Source organism: Alosa pseudoharengus, unplaced genomic scaffold (assembly GCF_046254945.1).
Source record: "Alosa pseudoharengus isolate Yale_2024_CS ecotype anadromous, Long Island Sound unplaced genomic scaffold, YU_APseudo_1.1 YU_APseudo_1.1_scf_24, whole genome shotgun sequence".
NCBI lineage: Eukaryota > Metazoa > Chordata > Actinopteri > Clupeiformes > Clupeidae > Alosa > Alosa pseudoharengus.
Window position 1 is genome coordinate 7319453 of NW_027468689.1, and position 17662 is coordinate 7337114.

Here is a 17662-nt window from a genome sequence, read left to right on the forward strand (position 1 = left end):
ATAATGTAACAATGTTTGTAAATGTTTCATATGCATTTTCTATTATTCCTGTAAATGCTTTGGCATTGCAGGATATGATTTGCCATGCCAATAAAGCATATTTGAGTTTGAATTTGAGAGAAAGATAGAAAGATAGATAGAAAGACAGAGAGACCAGTCTGTGCTGTGCCTGAGCTCTTAAGACATATTGCCCATCCATGTAACCTGAATAGAGCCTGTGAAAAGACTGTGTAGACGAATGTAGTGTAGACTGTGTTGTCGTTATGGACGTGACAGTTTTGCGTAGAACTGCCCTATAATGAATTCATACAAAAACATCTATTTTGTGTATAATCTATTTCCATGAGTTCCACTTGAGTGTCTAGCTAAAAGACTTCGGCTTTATCCCATTAAGTGTGAGAGAGCAGAAACCTTGGCCCAGGGTGCTTTAGCGACATGCTTATGGTGTGTTAAGTCCATGGAGGCTGAATGGGTTTTTCGCTTTTCAAACCTCTGGCAGTGTTGGGAGTGAAAGGGTAAAAACCTGGACGTTTGGAGATAGAATGAATGACATCAGCAGTTCTCTCCTGGTTTCCAGCGAGCGTTTGCTCTCCTAAAGCCCAAAGGGCCGGCACAAAGGGGCGGACAAAGCAGGGGGCATCGCCCTGCTGATGTGTCAACAGGCCAAAAGCTCACACAGCAACAGGTCAGCAACAGAAAGATACCGAAGCACTCCCGACACCACGGCACCACACATCACACCATGACGCACACAACACAAACGTCTGTGAGTGCAAAACAGCCTCGGCTTAACCTGTGAGCGTTCCCTCTCTCTATCTAGCTGTCTCCGACAGGTAGTTTACGAGATACGAGTCGCTCCCCACCTGTTTCTGAGTACCTCTCCAAAAGGTTTGAGAAAAAAAATTCATAAATCTGTTAGCGCAGTCACTTGGTAAACCTGTTGAAATTCCTAGCAAATCAAATTCACAGTGTACAAACAGAAGGTAAAGGAGTTGAAAGAAGACGTAAAACACATACAAAGCTTATTCAGTTGTTCAGGTTTGTAAATACGTGCTACTACTAATAGAAAGCATTAGTAGCGAGTTCGTTTTGTCATAGTAGTAGGAAAACAGGTCGCAGATCCCATCCTCTCTGCCCTTCCATTTCTCTCTGACTTCCTCTCTGTGTCTGTCTATCCGTGACACATGCCTTCTCCCCCTCTCGGTCACTCTGTCTCTCCTGGAGATTATTCTAGTCGGTTCGCATCAAGTCTGGGTCCCTTTGTGCATGATCACTGGCTGAGCAGAAACAGGCTGGAAGGATAACGCTCTCATGTGGAGGCCTCCATGTCCAACCAGCCCCCCCCCCCCCCCCCAACCCCACCCCGCCCCGCATAGGACGGACGCTGGGCACCCCCCCACCCACCCAAGTCATACATTTTATGTGCTCTCACAGTTAAATGAATTCCAACTCATCACTACATTCCATTTAGAAAAAACAAAACAAAAAAGGTGGGAAAAAATTAACAAATTTGAATAATTTCCCAGGTTAGCCCTGTGCGCCAACTGTGACAAACAATTTTAACACGTTTATTTAAAGCCAGTTGGAAAATTCTGTTTCATCCTGTAATTATGAGAGGAGTTAATTAGCGGGCCGTTCCCTGCTGCGTTCTACCGCGTGCTTAATTAACTGGAAGCCCGGGGTAATTAGCAGGAGACGTGCTGCCGGGCTCGGCACAGCACCTTGTGTTGACAGCCTGTCGCTGCCGCCTCTCCGACATCCCTCTGACACCGTAATGGATAGGGTCCTCAGCAAGATGCCGATGGCCAGGCAGGGCTCGTCCTGAGAGAGAGAGAGAGAGAGAGGGGGAGAGAGAGAGGGGGATATGGGATGAGAGAGAGAAAGTGAGAGAGAGAAAGTATAGACCCTTTCAAGAGAGTTCCATTATCAGCATCATAGTTGGCCCCACAAGGCTTCCATTTTAACATTCCATATGTTATCTTAATGCAGAGGAAGTAGATTGGGAACCAAATAGAAAGTTCAAGCATTGTTTTTGTTTTTATTGTTGAAAGGGTCTATATACAAATTAATTACTTTATTATTTTATTAATGCTTTATTGTATGTTCAGTCATGTCAATAAAGCTTTTTTGAATTTGAAAGAGATAGATGGGATGAGAAAAAGAGAGAGTGATAGAGAAAGAGAGAAAGAGAGGGAGGGAGAGAGAGTGAGAGAGTAAAAGGGAAGGAGAGGGCAGAAGGGAAGGACAGAGATAATAGTGATCTATAGGATTAGTGTTGTATTATAATGTAAGGAGGGCATACAGTAGTGAGCTATAGGTTTAGTACTGTATTATAATGTAAAGGAAGGCATAGTGATCTATAGGTTTAGTATTGTATTATAATGTAAAGGAGGACATAGTGATCTATTAGGTTAGGTTTAGTACTGTCTTATAATGTAAAGGAAGGCATAGTGATCTACTGTATAGGCTTAGTATTGTATTATATTGTAAAGGAAAGCATAGTGATCTATAGGTTTAGTATTGTATTATATAATGTAAAGGAAGGCATAGTGACCTATAGGTTTATAATTGTATTATAATGTAAAAGAAGGCAGTGACCTATAGGTTTAGTATTGTGTTATAATGTAAAGGAAGGTATAGTGATGTATAAGGCTTAGTGCTCGGGTCACATGCAGGCGTTGGAACAGGTGGACAGTAATGCAGATGGAATGCAGGAAAGGTGACCATGGGATGGATCGTGACTCACCACTGCACTCATCAGCCACAATCCATCAGCATCCGCAGGTCTCAGCTCACACCAACATCACACATCAACTTCCCACTCTCCCAGCAGTGCTTCAGTAGTCATCAAATACCAATACTACTCTTTCATAAGCCTCTGACGTTCATCGCCCTCCTGTTTCAACAGCCATTCAGATCCAACAGATCATCAGTAATGATGTGTTAGCTGGGAGCTGAACTAAGAGCTCACAGGTTCAAATGTATCCTGTGCATGTTATGTGTGTATCCTCCATATGTTTGTATTTTAGCCCTCACAACAATCAGTTATTTATCATGATGAGTAACCTAATTTAGATGGTTCTTACTGGGCTTGATTCCTGAGAAGTTTTTCTTTCTACAGAGAGCAAATAATGATTACAGGTGGCCATAAATATGTGAGCTTATAACAGTCTGCCATTCATGCACCCAGGAAAACAGCCTGTCAGACATAAACAGCAGTTTGCTTAGCAACCTGACCACTGAGTCAGACACACAAACACACACACACACACACACACACACACACTTAGTAGCCTGACCACTGAGTCGGACACACACTCCGGGACTGACCACTGAGTCAGACACACACTCCCAGAGTCCTTTCTGGACTCTGCGAGGGCCGCGGGGGTGCAACAAAGAAGGCTTTCAAGCATTTCTCCAGGCAGGAGTCAGCACTGAAATATGTAACAGGAATATTGGGCTTTGTGCATTATTAATCAGCGCAGACCTACTCCCCACGGAGTGGAGATGGCCACCTGACTCAGGTGTCCCTGGGGGGGGGGGGGGGGGGGGGGGGCGAACAATCGAGGGCCTCCTGCTGTCCTGGGGCTCGCTGGGCCGTTCCGTTGCCCCCCCCCCCCCACACTACAAAATGGGCAGCAAGTAAGGTGGAGGGGCTGGTCATTAGCCTACTGAGAATGCAGACCAAACAACCCCCCCCCCCAACACACACACTCATACACACACCTCCACCCCCCAACACACACACTCATACACACACCTCCACCCCCCAACACACACACTCATACACACACCTCCACCCCCCCCGACACACACCTCCACCCCCCCGACACACACACTCATACACACACCTCCACCCCCCCCCCCCGACACACACACTCATACACACACCTCCACCCCCCCCCCGACACACACACTCATACACACACCTCCACCCCCCGACACACACCTCCACCCCCCCGACACACACCTCCACCCCCCCAACACACACACTCATACACACACCTCCACCCCCCCAACACACACACTCATACACACACCTCCACCCCCCAACACACACACTCATACACACACCTCCACCCCCCCGACACACACCTCCACCCCCTCCTCCCTCTGCTCTCACAGCTGTGTTCTCTTTTGTGCCTGGTTGGCCTACTGAAACATTCAACTGCATTTTATCCTCCTTCACCTCTCTCTCTCTTCCTTTCCCTCCCTCTCCCTCTCTGCCTCCCTTTTATTCTGTCTGTTTTCTTTCTTCCCTCCTTTTTTTCCCCAGTTCCTCTCTCTTTCCCCTTCTCCAGTCAACCCGTTTTAGTTTCAAAACAGGTGCCTGTCGTGGCGTTGGCCAATTGCACAAAGCCATGATTCAACTCAGGGAAATTACTCCAATCAACTTGAAGGCCACACGTCTGCGGCTCTTTCTTAGGACCGTCTGCTGTGGACAGGAAAAGAAAGACTCCACTCTGTTCATGTGTGGAGGAGGAGGAGGAGGAAGAGGAGGAGTATTAATCCAGGCCGCCTCAAACGATTCATCATTTGATAGCCAGGCAGGCCCCATTATATGATAGATTACAGGTTGACTTGGATGCCTGCTGAATGAAGGTTAATTTTACGATTCCATCCGACTAGCTGCCACTCTGGGAAAGGGATGCTCAGAGCAAGAGATATGCACGCAGGACTGCTATGGACGTCTTTTCTTCTTTGCATGTCTCATTTCGGAGTGGTGGCATATCACCGCCGATCTCTCAGATCCTGACGAGATACCCATGACATTTTCAAGGGGTCTATGACCTCCACAGATTTCCACTTAAATGGTCAGGCTTGACCGGTCCAGAAACTTCCAGAGAGAGTGGCATCTCGGTCTGAAAAATTATGAAGTAAGTATAAGTAAGTATATATACTCTTTTGATCCCGTGAGGGAAATTTGGTCTCTGCTTTTATCCCAATCCGTGAATTAGTGAAACACACACAGCACACAGTGTACACACAGTGAGGTGAAGCACACACTAATCCCGGCGCAGTGAGCTGCCTGCAACAACAGCGGCGCTCGGGGAGCAGTGAGGGGTTAGGTGCCTTGCTCAAGGGCACTTCAGCCGTGGCCTACCGGTCGGGGTCCAAAACTGGCAACCCTCCGGTTACAAGTCTGAAGCGCTAACCAGTAGGCCACAGCTGCCCCAACACTCCAACAGAGGTAAACCCTGACAAATAAAAAAAAATAATAACATGAAATGCTGATGTGACCAGGACATCTGACATTTTTTGAAATGTAATAGGCAGAAGATTACTACTGACCTTTGTTAAAAATGTCAAATGTAATGTAACCATTTTAATTACTTCACTACAATAATATAATATTGCATTTCATTACTTTTAATTGTTTTTAGCCTGCCAAAGAAGAGGTAGTACAAATTGAAAAAAGAGAACCAATCAAAAGCTGATAATGAACTTCTGCAGGAATAAAGCAAGTCTGGGCACCATTTCCATCGGTCAAGTTGATGTGGAGGTTCTCCTACAAATACCTTAGTCTTTTCTTACAGGACAGACTGGAGAGAGATCTAAGAATATAGAGGCCACAACACAAATACAAATACAAACACATACACACACAACAACAACAACATAAAAAACATAACTTTAAAGATTAGGAAATTTTATGTATACTACACTGTACTTCCCTTCATTTTTGTTGTATTTCCAGGTTTAGTTTTTTCAGGAATGCCACCTGTTGCCCCAGCACAAACCGTGTATGAGATGCGTACTTCAGCTGTCCGAGTAAATCATTCATGATGTGTGCTTGGCCTGCTGCCCCTTACTAATAAGCTCGGAGGATTTGGGTCCCGATTTTGATGACTAATTGATGACATAATCATGGCGGTATTAAATATTCAGCTGATTTTCATGGTCAGTGGCGGGGATCTGATGACGAGAGGCCGTGCTCAGAGACATGGGGGCAACAGGAGCTGGTAGCGACACCACACTACTACTGTCTCATTAACCCCACAGAGAGATGAGGGGAGGGCAGCTGATATCCGACCTGAACCCCCCTCGTCTTTGTGTGGACGACACGTCAGCTGTCCAGCTTCCCAGCAGCACCCTCTCTCTCTCTCCCTCCCTCTCCCCCTCTCTATCCCTCCCTCTCTCTTTCCCTCTCCATCCCTCCCTCTCTCTCCCCCTCTCCATCCTTCCCTCTCTATCCCTCGCTTTCTCTTTCTCCCTCCCTCTCCCTCTCTCCCTCTCCATCCCTCCCTCTCTCTCTTTCCCTCCCTCTCTCTCTCTCCATCCCTCCCTCTCTCTCTTTCCCTCCCTCTCTCTCTCTCCATCCCTCCCTCTCCATCCCTCCTTTTCTCTCTCCTTCCCTCTCTCTCTCTCCCTCTTTCCCTCCCTCCTCTCCATTTTTCCATGCGGCCGGTCTCCACTGTTGCAGGCAGGCTGGTCGGTGTGCGCCCCAGTAGAACTGGAGAGCACTTCACTGTGTTTCTCTCTTTCTTGTCTCATTTTCCACACACACAACCCCCCAACCACCCCCCCTCCCCACACACACACACACACACCACCCCCCCGGAGCCTTTGAACTGTGGCTCTTCAAAACTGCTGTCGGCTGAATGAATGAATGACTGAATAATTGTGGTGCCCAGGTGTGGGAGATCAGGGAGGAGGTGAGCGGGCAGTGGCGTGCGCGCTGCTTTGAGAGGGACACTCGCGGTGCTTATTAGGCTGTGGATGAAAGAGCGGCTACATTCACATACCTTTAATTTGGTGTTGCTAAGAACTGAGCGCGCTCAGTGGAGTGTAATGAGGAGGACTGTGGGCTGGGGCACATTTACATAGAGATGCAACATGGACGCACCTACTTTCATGGGTGCACAAAACACATCACAAGGCACTTGGACAGAGGAAGTAGTATGTGATGTTTTTTGAATTTTTAAGCTCTCCATTTCCATATTTTTGACCCTGTTGCGGAATCTAGAAGATCCCTGTAAACGGGTTGATACAATGCTCAGAGTATAATTGCAAAAATGACTATCACAGCGTGATAATATCAATAGTAATTAGGGGTGTGAATCTCTCATGTAAAAGACGATACGATTCACATCTAGATACATGGGCACGATTCGATACAAGAAAAGATACATGTTTATAAAAAATGATTCAGTATGATTCGATGTGATGCGATTCGATGCAATTCGATGCAGTTTAAGAATGGAAAGCATTCTGAAAGATTTTTTATCATTTGCTCATGATGCACATTAATTTTATATTATCAATTATCATGGTCATGGTTGTCAATTAGTCAAAAAAAATGTGTGAATATGATTATCTAAACTGAGGTTTGTTTCATATACTCTATTGAAATGAAAAAAGAATAGTCTACATTTCAGTCAAACGCAGCACCAAATACAACATAAAAATACATTTTTATAGACTTTCACAGATTTTATAGAGTTATATCTGATTGTTTTCATGGAACTGTAGCCTTGTTGAGGTAAGACAATACCAAAATAAAAGTGCTTAAAAAACTCTTGGCCTTTTCTCATATAGCCTAGCCTACCCTACAAGAATAAAATAGGCCTACAAATCAATGAACTCTCTGGGCTTAGATGTACTGCATTACCCACAATTCCGTACCACGTATAGTTTCAAAACCGGAAGTGGGATGAACGCGCTGCTTGGAACGTAAATGAGAGTAGGCTATATGAGCGAGCAGAAAACGTTGTTAACCGATTCATAACAAGTAAATCAATATAACGACCGGTTCATTTCATTTTTTTTCTGAAACATCTACATCACGTATCGATGTAGCCGTATCTTACACGTTAAAAACGGATACCGATACATATCGGTTAATCTTTCCAATCTTTCCATTGGCTTCCTTATTCTGAGTCATACACAGTAGCTAGCACCACTCTTGTGCTTACATGCTTTCTCTGTATCACCAAATAATTATTTCCAAGTCAAATTATTGATTAATGATTTCATGAGCTCCCCTCCTCTCTTGCCTATTTGGAGCAAACTCATCACTAAGTCAGCTATCCTCATAACGGGGGCAGCCGTGGCCTACTGGTTAGTGCTTCAGACTTGTTTGTTTCCATATTTTGATTTTGTATGTGTACGGTAGTATACAGCTAAATACCATTGCCATAACCATAATCATGTGAACGATAGCATACAGAGACAAACACCAGCCTCCCTCAGATATATAACCTCATTTTTGTCCACCACAGAGGAACATTCAATAGCCGAGAGAATCGCAAAAAGTTAAAGGATGAAGTACATGATGTAAGATGGTGGAATAAACTTCTGAAGGCCTTGCTTTGCTGTATTCTTCGAAATCCTCCATGATACATTCAGTGGCTCCTCTTTATCCTCTTCGCAGTGGAGGAGATGAATGGCCTCACACAGCATCCTGATGGGAAGAGTGCAGTTGCAGGAGCTGGAGAACAGCACTTATCCTTGGGCCAGAAATTCTACATTTAGTTACATGTTCATATAGACATGCCTCTCTGCCATGTGTTTGTGTGGGAGTGTGTTTTTGTGGATGTGTGTGAAAGAGTGAGTGTATGAAAAAGCAAACTTTCATTGCGAGTCCACTGAGGTCTTTTTTTTTTACTGTATTGTATTTGATTGTTTGTCTAGTCTATAAACATTGTATGTAGAGTAAATGGTTGTATTTTCCGTTTGTGACACCATCTTTTAAAAGCTGGTCATTGCCCTTAAATTTCTCTGGGTGAATAAAGACCTAAGTTTCCAGCGTTGGCAGAATAAAAGACCTCCGAACCGCAACCGAGATAAAAACCCGCTGGTTTTGTCCAAAGCACGAGGAAGAAAACAGAAGTGATGGATCGATGTACGGCTCCCATGCCGAGTGTTTCTGTACCATCGTGCCGCAGTAACATACCTCCGCACTTTTCTTCTGCCTAGCGGGCTTGCTTCAATGACACGTCCATTGAGAGGGGCAGTAAAGACAGATATGCCAAGGCCAAGAGGTACTTTTATTCACCCACAGACACACAGCTGACAGGATGATTCAACACACTCTGGCATTGAGGCAGCTCTAAAGGGTTATCTCAGTTCAGCTGTGTGGATTGAAATTATTGTTGCACAAACATGGGCTCACGACTGTTAGAGCTGTGGCACTGTCGTTTTGTGTGTGTGTGTGAGACAAACAGAGAGAGAGATGAATGGCTTAGGAAACAGAGAGACTCTTTGCACAATAGAGAGCTGGCTTCTAACTGCCAGTTCCATTTCTCTGCAGACAGGAAATCAGCGTGGCCATCAAATCACCTCAGCTAAGACATGAGCAAGAGTTGATGAAAGTCCAGCTGGATGGATGCATTATAATATAAACAATGACAACATTTAATTGTGGAAATTCCTGTAACTGGATATGCAGCAACAGCTTTCAGACAGAACTCTGTGGCCTTCATAAAGATCTCACCTGGCGCAGTGTCGCAGTCACTGGCCTGAAGACCGTCTCCGCCTCGGCTCCAGGAACAATCAGCTTGACAAATTCTTCAGAGACGCAATAATGAAACAGCTGCAATATAACAAAGCGTAATATACGAAATATAAATAAAGAGGAATTTTTCACATTCTTGTACATACACCAGACATTTAAGTATTATTTACAAATGAATAACCACATTCAACCAACAAAGCTCTTTTAACTCAATAACCAAACTAAATGCTGTCTTTCATGCATTCCTTTAAAAAACAAAATTTTTGTCCAATGAAACAACGGCTCATGGATGCTGAGTAAAATAGTCTATAGAGAGGTTGAAGTAGAAATATTATCTACGTTTTCTGATGTTTCTTGGCTTTGACTATGCAAAGATGTTCAAACATTGTTTGACAAATGAAAAGAACACAACAATCCAGCTACATAACTACACACACAGAGCGTTAAGTAGCTGGACGTTCTCTAAATGTGAGACAGTGAACTGTGATTCTATACGGCCGACCTCAGCCAATGCCTTGCGGAGAGGGAGTGTTGGTGTGGCTGACGACTTGACCACTTCACCTGATGTAGGTCCCTGTGCTCTGCACACACACAAGTGCTCGGAACAGAAGCCTTGCGACCTTGATTTTGAAATGGAAACAAATTCAAATTGCTCAAAAGAGTTTCTTAAGCTTTCACATGTGAACGGCCTCACCTAGCCTACTCCTTTCCACTTCTCTCACGCTTTCTCTCTCTATCCCCTTCCTCCCCACTCCTCTCTCTCTCTCTCTCACACTCTCTCTCTCTCCCACTCTACTTTTCTCCAAGGTCTGTGTATAATGGTGGGGGGAGAATTTGCATGTGTTCCTGTCTGTGGAGGGTGATGGCCATTGTGATAGTGAATGACGGCTTCCTTGAGAGACCCTCACCTTGCTCTGCTCGGCTAATTAAGAGCTGACAATTAGCACGGGAGAAACAGCCCCAGCAGGGATGTCATTGGTGGATAATAAAGCAGCGTCGCGGGAGAGAGCTGGATGTATTAGCCCTTATTGTCAGTTTATTTCTCCTCCAAACAATTGTAGCCAAGCCAGGTTAATTGCCTCAATGAAGTATGTTTGACGTGAAGGGCACGGTTGCATTTTACTTGCACGTTCAAAAGAGTAGCTGTAATTCTCCCAAAATAAAATATGTAGCATGGAAGAAATATTTGCTACCTGTACCATGGAATCCTTCATATGGATCTTACAGTAGCATATTCAGTTTAATTATGACCGCTCATCATTTCAGTTTAATTATGACCGCTCATCATTTCAGAAATGACTTACGATCTAAGGAGGGTGAAAACTCTGTCATAATAGCCACTTAAAACAATTTCTTGGAATTTAATTTATGTAGGGGTAGAGGAAAACATCCCATGATATTGCAACCTGAAACCATAGCCTACTGAAATGTATATCAATACAATAAAAACGTGCTTGAATTCTGCCATGACTGTGCTAAGTCCTTTGCATCAGCATCAGCTTTTGTGGGTTGCTGAGGACGTCAGCCATCTGATGCTTTGTCACTGTTATCCTAGCATGTCACAGCATCATAAGGAACTTAGAGTGTGATAACTGAGGATCATTTGGATGACCACATTCATGTGTGTATTCCTGTCTGGTTGTGGCATGGGATGAGGTGGAAAAAAATATTTTTGCAGCTTGAAATCACATTTGAATTGGAATGTAGCCTACTCTTACATACTGTAGTGAACTGAGCCTAGCTGGTTCATGACTGAACTCCCATAGTGCTGTGCAGTATAGGCTATGTGTGTGTGTAATGTTGATGTTGGTTTTAGTGAGAGTAATTGCGTTTACCTTGTCATGTATGTGTTAGCTGTTATAGTCTTTCTTTATGTTGTACCTCATGTGTTTACCCCGTGTATTGTATGTGACTACCCTGTTTGTGTATCGTGCTTGTTTAATTGACCTCCCTTGTGTTACCTGTCTAATGACGTTCGTGTGTTTTGGTGCGTAACCAATAAAACCATTCTGAGACAACTTTGCAGTTTGTTACAATACATTTTCACAATAAAGTATATGGACTCTGCAAACAGATCATTTGCGATGAAACGGCAGCATCGGCTATTATGCCCGCATCATCTGATGCTCTGTCATGTTATCTGAGCTTCATCACAAAAGCATATTACTGTTTAAAACGGTCAACAGGGTGTGTAGAGGGGGAGAGCTGATGTGAGCATCGCGCTCAAACTGACAGCGGCGAGATAACGTCTGTCAGATGGGGGTGATGGCTAAATTAGGTTATGTCAGCTCTCTGTCGACTGCTCAGCTTCATGGAGACAAATCACTAGAGCCGCTGGCCAAACAGAATCACATGTTAGCGTTCAAAAACACTTTTATCACTCAGCCTTCAACTCAAAATACCGGCCAATAATCTCCCCTCAGCTTTCCCTTGTGCTCAATTCTCTGTGTCATAGTCAGTTACAGTCTATAAAGTGAAAAATACCACCACTCTTTTAACTGTCTCTAATATGAACTTAGGTACAATGCATCTTTTTATGAGTAGGCTACCTGCTTGTCAGATTGATTAAGTGCTATTTCAAGATGTGCTTGGAACTGAGGTCAGGGTTATCATTGATATGTATGAATCCGAATGACATAGAATTCAAAATGCCACAAAGAAGATTTTCAGACACATACCACTGAAGGTGGCCAATCAGACACACTTTCACAGCATGGCTTTCCTAACTAACGATATCAACAAAAAACTACTGCATTTCCGGCGGGAACTGCGAAAGTGTGCTTGCCCTGGTCCGGTCACCAACGTGAGCAGACAGGCATTGTAACAGTGCCTTTCAGCAGTGGCAATATCTCAAAAGCTCTAGGAGAGGGCTATTCAACTATTGGCTTGCGGGTTGAATGCGGTTCGTTGGATTTTACCTTTGGCCTGCCTTCGAATTTAGCTTCTATGACTGAGATCAAATCAATAAAATAAAATGACAGCAGTGATTGGCTGCAAAAATAAATAATGTCACGCGTCTTGCGCCTCTCAAACTGGGCTATCAGGTAACCTACAGAGGAATTGAAATTATGAAATATGACCAAGGCATTAAAAAGCTGCTTGTTTGTCAGGATACTGATTTATTTAAAAAAATATGAGCTATGAGTGTGAATGTTATATATTCCATCCCACAAATTATGTTTTACTGGTTTATTTGACAAATAATCTATATGGATTTGCTCTATAAAGACCTTATGTCTGTTTCGGATTGTTTTGTGAGCCTGGGGTTGTTTTGAGAGCCTATTGATGTAGCCTATCTCAGAATAAAGGAATACTTCATATTACTCTAAACCACTGTAAATCAACTGTATACTACTGTCTACATTGCACTATATTTCTTGACCTGTCTCTGTATATTTCATCACCTTTCTATACTTTGCCTCACATTGCAACACAGCTCAGATCTATGGTTGCTATGAAGGCCAATCGTTCTAAATGGATGGTTGCTATGGCCAAAGGCCAGTTCTATCTCTGCCGTTGTCAAGTGTGCATATCGTAGAATTCTAATTAACCTTATCTTATTTGAAACATCTCTATTTTACTTAGCCCACTTCCATACAGTGCGTCCCATTAAGAAGTGGCCACTTCATTCGCGCTTACCGTGATTCACACAGCAGCATTATTAAACTAGACTGCATTTCCGGCGGGAACTGCGAAAGTGTGCTTGCCCTGGTCCGGTCACCAACGTGAGCAGACAGTGACATACGCTATGCTGAACCTGGCTTGATCCAAGCATTCTAACAGTGCCTTTCAGTGTTGGAGCAGTGGCAATACCTCAAAAGCTCTATTCAACTATTGCCTTGCGGGGTGAATGCGGTTCGTTGGCTTTTACCTGTGGCCTGCCTTCGAATTTAGCTTCTATGACTAAAATCAAATCAATAAAATAAAACAACAGCAGTGATTGGCTGCAAAAATAAATAATGTCATGCGTCTTGCACCTCTCAAACTGGGCTATCAGGTAACCTTGAAATTATGAAATATGACTAAGGCATTAAAATTCTGCTTGTTTGTCAGGATACTTTTTCACTGATTTATTTTAGAAATATGAGCTATGAGTGTGAATGTTATATATTCCATCCCCTAATTCTGTTTTACTGGTTTATTTGACAAATAATCTATATGGATTTGCTCTATAAAAACCTTATGTCTGTTTGGGATTGTTTTGAGAGCCTATTGATGTATCTCAGAATAAAGGAATGTCCACAACATTAGTGATGGGTTTTTTTGTGTGTGAATGTATTTTACTTAACTCATTGAATGTAGCTGGATACTCATGAACGCATGTCTCTAATAGCCACAATAGGAGTAATTTTAGCAACACCGTATTTTGTGTGGCCCATAACGACCCAGTGGATCATGAAAATGTGCCAAAATTCACATTCCTTGCTTGTTGTTGGTACATTAATCCCATTCAGATTGCCACTTATCTGAGATGTAAGAGTTCAGTATAGGTTTAAGGTCTGGGGCAGGGATTTGACATTCTGTGACTTCTTCATTGAGGGCTTGCTTAGCAGCACTGTCCGCTTTCTCATTTCCCCTCAGACCAACATGGCCTGGGACCCAGCAAAAAACTACACTCAAGTTCTGGTTCTTTAGACGTTTTAGTTGATCAAGCTCAGCTTTGGTTGTACTTTTTGCGTGACATTGAAGCCTACTGGAAAGATTTTTAATTGCAATTTAATTGAATGCAATTTACTTTTACGATTAAATAAAATTAATTTATCCCTCTCACCCATAGTTTTCTATTTATTTACAAATGTACATAGGCCTACTGTAATTACATTTATACATAGTTATTCTACTGATCTTTATACTATTCATCCTGCACATAAACTTATTCTTACTACTCTTATAATGTTGTTTCTGCACTACAATGACACTGTTTCCACACTGCACATAGCTGTATGTCATGTACATATCTGTTATATATTTGTCACATTGAATATCCATATTTATTCTGTTTTATTATATTCTGTTAATACACTGCATATATCTATATTATTATTTCTACTATTATAATGTTACTACTACATACATTATTCTACTTATTGTATGAGATAACTGCTAATACACTGCACATATTTATATTTGATTCATATTACTCTAAACCACCTTCTGTAAATCAACTGTATACTACTGTCTACATTGCACTATATTTCTTGACCTGTCTCTGTATATTTCATCACCTTTCTATACTTTGCATCACATTGTATGCATACTGTAGCTACTGTACATGAATCACAGCTAAGATCCTTGGTTGCTATGAAGGCCAGTCGTTCTAAATGGATGGTTGCTATGGCCAAAGGCCAGTTATCTCTGCCGTTGTCAAGCGGGCATATCCTAACTTTATCTTATTTTAAACATCTCTATTTTACTTAGCCTACTTCCATACAGTGACTCCTATTAAGAAGTGGCCACTTCATTCGCGCTTACCGTGATTCACGCAGCAACATTATTAAGTTAATCTGTCACCATATGCCTATGCCAACGTTTGCAAAGAGGAGAATCTTTTAATTGATTCACAATGAAACGTTACATTTAATGTACATGTAAACAATGAGTAGGCTAGTTTTGGTTGTTGTTGGTGGTGTTACTGCATCCCTTAGTTATGCCTACAATGCAAAATTGTTCCCTCGTGATTGTTAGACGCATTTCAAAACATCGCGACGTGAAATGCCACCACAAAACATTGTTTGTGAATCGGTCTTATTAGGAGTCCTCGCTTAAGCTGTCACAGACGCTACTTTTAGGGCTAAAATGCTTCCTGAATTACTCTTAGTAAAAAAAAATAGGAGTCCTAAAGTTACGAGTGACGAAGTTACGAGTACAAGCATCTCATATCAAATGACCATGGCATTACGCTAAGCAACATACAGTAAATCTCATAACGTTACAGCAACATCTTCTCCCTATGACCTAGCTAGCTAGCTTCTAGCCACACAAGAAATGAATGAAATCTCCGCTTAGCATTCTAATAATAGAAGGGGCACATTTATGTGGACCACTACAACATGACTCATTATGTCTGTAACGTTAACTGTATAAAACACTTACTTTCATAAAGAAAGCACACCATCCAGCACATACACATGGAAACCGATATTTTAGGTAGCCTACTTGGCCACGAACTCAAAACGTGTCTCTCTGAAGCTCTGCTCTAGCGTTGCTAAGCAACATCAAATAAACGAATAGACAGTCTTCCAGTATTAAATGTGTACGTGTGATTACGAATGGATGTGTGTGGTTAGAAACAAGAAATAACATTTCCAATAATTTCCCATTATAAATTACATAATATTTGCACCTTCCTTACTTGTGAAGCTCACATAATTCTAATGATCTCACCCTATGTAGATGTGAAATGTAATACAAGGTTGCCACCTAGCGTTCAGTAGGCTATTTACATTAACGTGACATTCTTGCTTATTCTTTCGTCAACTCCATGCTTTTAGGAAAACAATCTTTTTTTATCATAGTTCCCTCTTCAATGAGCGATTAATAGTTCGTTTTTGTAACAGAGATAGTTGTTTATTGTCCCTAGGTTTACAGAAACACCTATTCATATTAATACGTAGCCTATGGAGTGCTGCCGACCACTGTTCATTATGGCCCAGAATGCCTTGCATGTCTTTACAACAAAACAACACAGTAAAACCTAAATGCCCATAAACATATGCATTTGCATACTTGTAACATTTTTAATAATACTCTCCCATCATGATATTTAACAATAATGAAAAATTTAATTTGAATACCGTCAATGTGAAAACAACTCTATTATGTAAGCTATATATAGCTACTGTTCTCCTTGCTATTTCAGTTCATAAGTCCATACTATCCCATGGCAGAGCAAGGATTCCATGATTGGGCAAGGTTGCCTAGAGACATTGTGGCTGCCCAGAGACATTGAGCATACTTGGAAGGTATTGTGATAGAAGGTGAATGGTGAGAATTACGGAATACCTGTGGGTGGTTTGCCAAATGGTGGAAACATTTGGTATGTTTTCTTTTTTTTTTTAGCTTATGCACCCTCACATTGGAGTCCCGAGTTCAAATACAAAATTTGGTATCAATATGTGACAGTGTTCCTGAGATATGGACGACTTCCTGTTTCGGAGCTTCGCCGCCGATTTCGTTTGGCTGTGACAGGCAAACGCTTATGAAAATCAAAAATTATTTCTGTAACTTTTGTGAGGCTTGGTCCAAGGATCATGTACGTCAAGTTTCGTGAAGTTCGGACCAAATTTGTGACCTGTGAAACTTTAGTTTCGCTTTCTATTCAATCTAATATGGCGGACGAACGACACGCCCACCTGACGTCATCTTCGCGAGCAACTTACACCGGTACTGACCGGACATTTTAAAGTTGGAACGGTGTCTCTGTCTCAAAGGGCCTAGGTGCTAGAGCTGACAAAAATTTAGGGAGACAGGAAAAATAATAGTAAAACTTAAGAAGAACAATAAGTGTGCTGCTTTGCAAGCACACTTAACAAGAGTACTGTACATTCAGATGCAAACTCCTTATAGGGAGTAAAAAGGTTGCTAAACTAACTGTTATAACCCACTTCCAAGAATGACAAGGGTCAGTGACATCATTTTCAATTTCCGCACTACACCGGTTCCGGCCGGACGTCCCAGAGTTGGACCGGTGGCGATATCTCAAAAGGTCTAGGAGCAGGAGCTGACGAAAAATTGGGCTTACAGGAATAAGAAAACTTAAGAAGAACAATAAGTGTGCTGCTTTGCAGCAAGCACACTTAATTAATCTGTGACCATATGCCTATGCCTACGTTTGCAAAGAAAACATTTTAATTTGATTCACATGAAACGTTACATTTAATGTACATGTTGACAAATGAGTAGGCTAGTTTTGGTTGTTGGTGGTGTTATTGCATCCCTTAGTTATGCCTACAATGCAAGTTCCCTCGCGATTGGAAGCTCCTAGTAGACACATTTCAAAACATCGTGTTAGGAGTCCTCGCCACTTCTTTTAAGCTGTCACAGACTTAGGTGCTACTTTTAGGGCTAAAGTGCTAAATAGCAGTCCTAAAGTTACAAGTGACGAAGTTACCAGTGCAAGCATCTCATATCAAATGACCATGGCATTTCGCTAAACAACATAAATCCCAATTAGCAACATACATCTCCTCCCTATACACGGGTTTC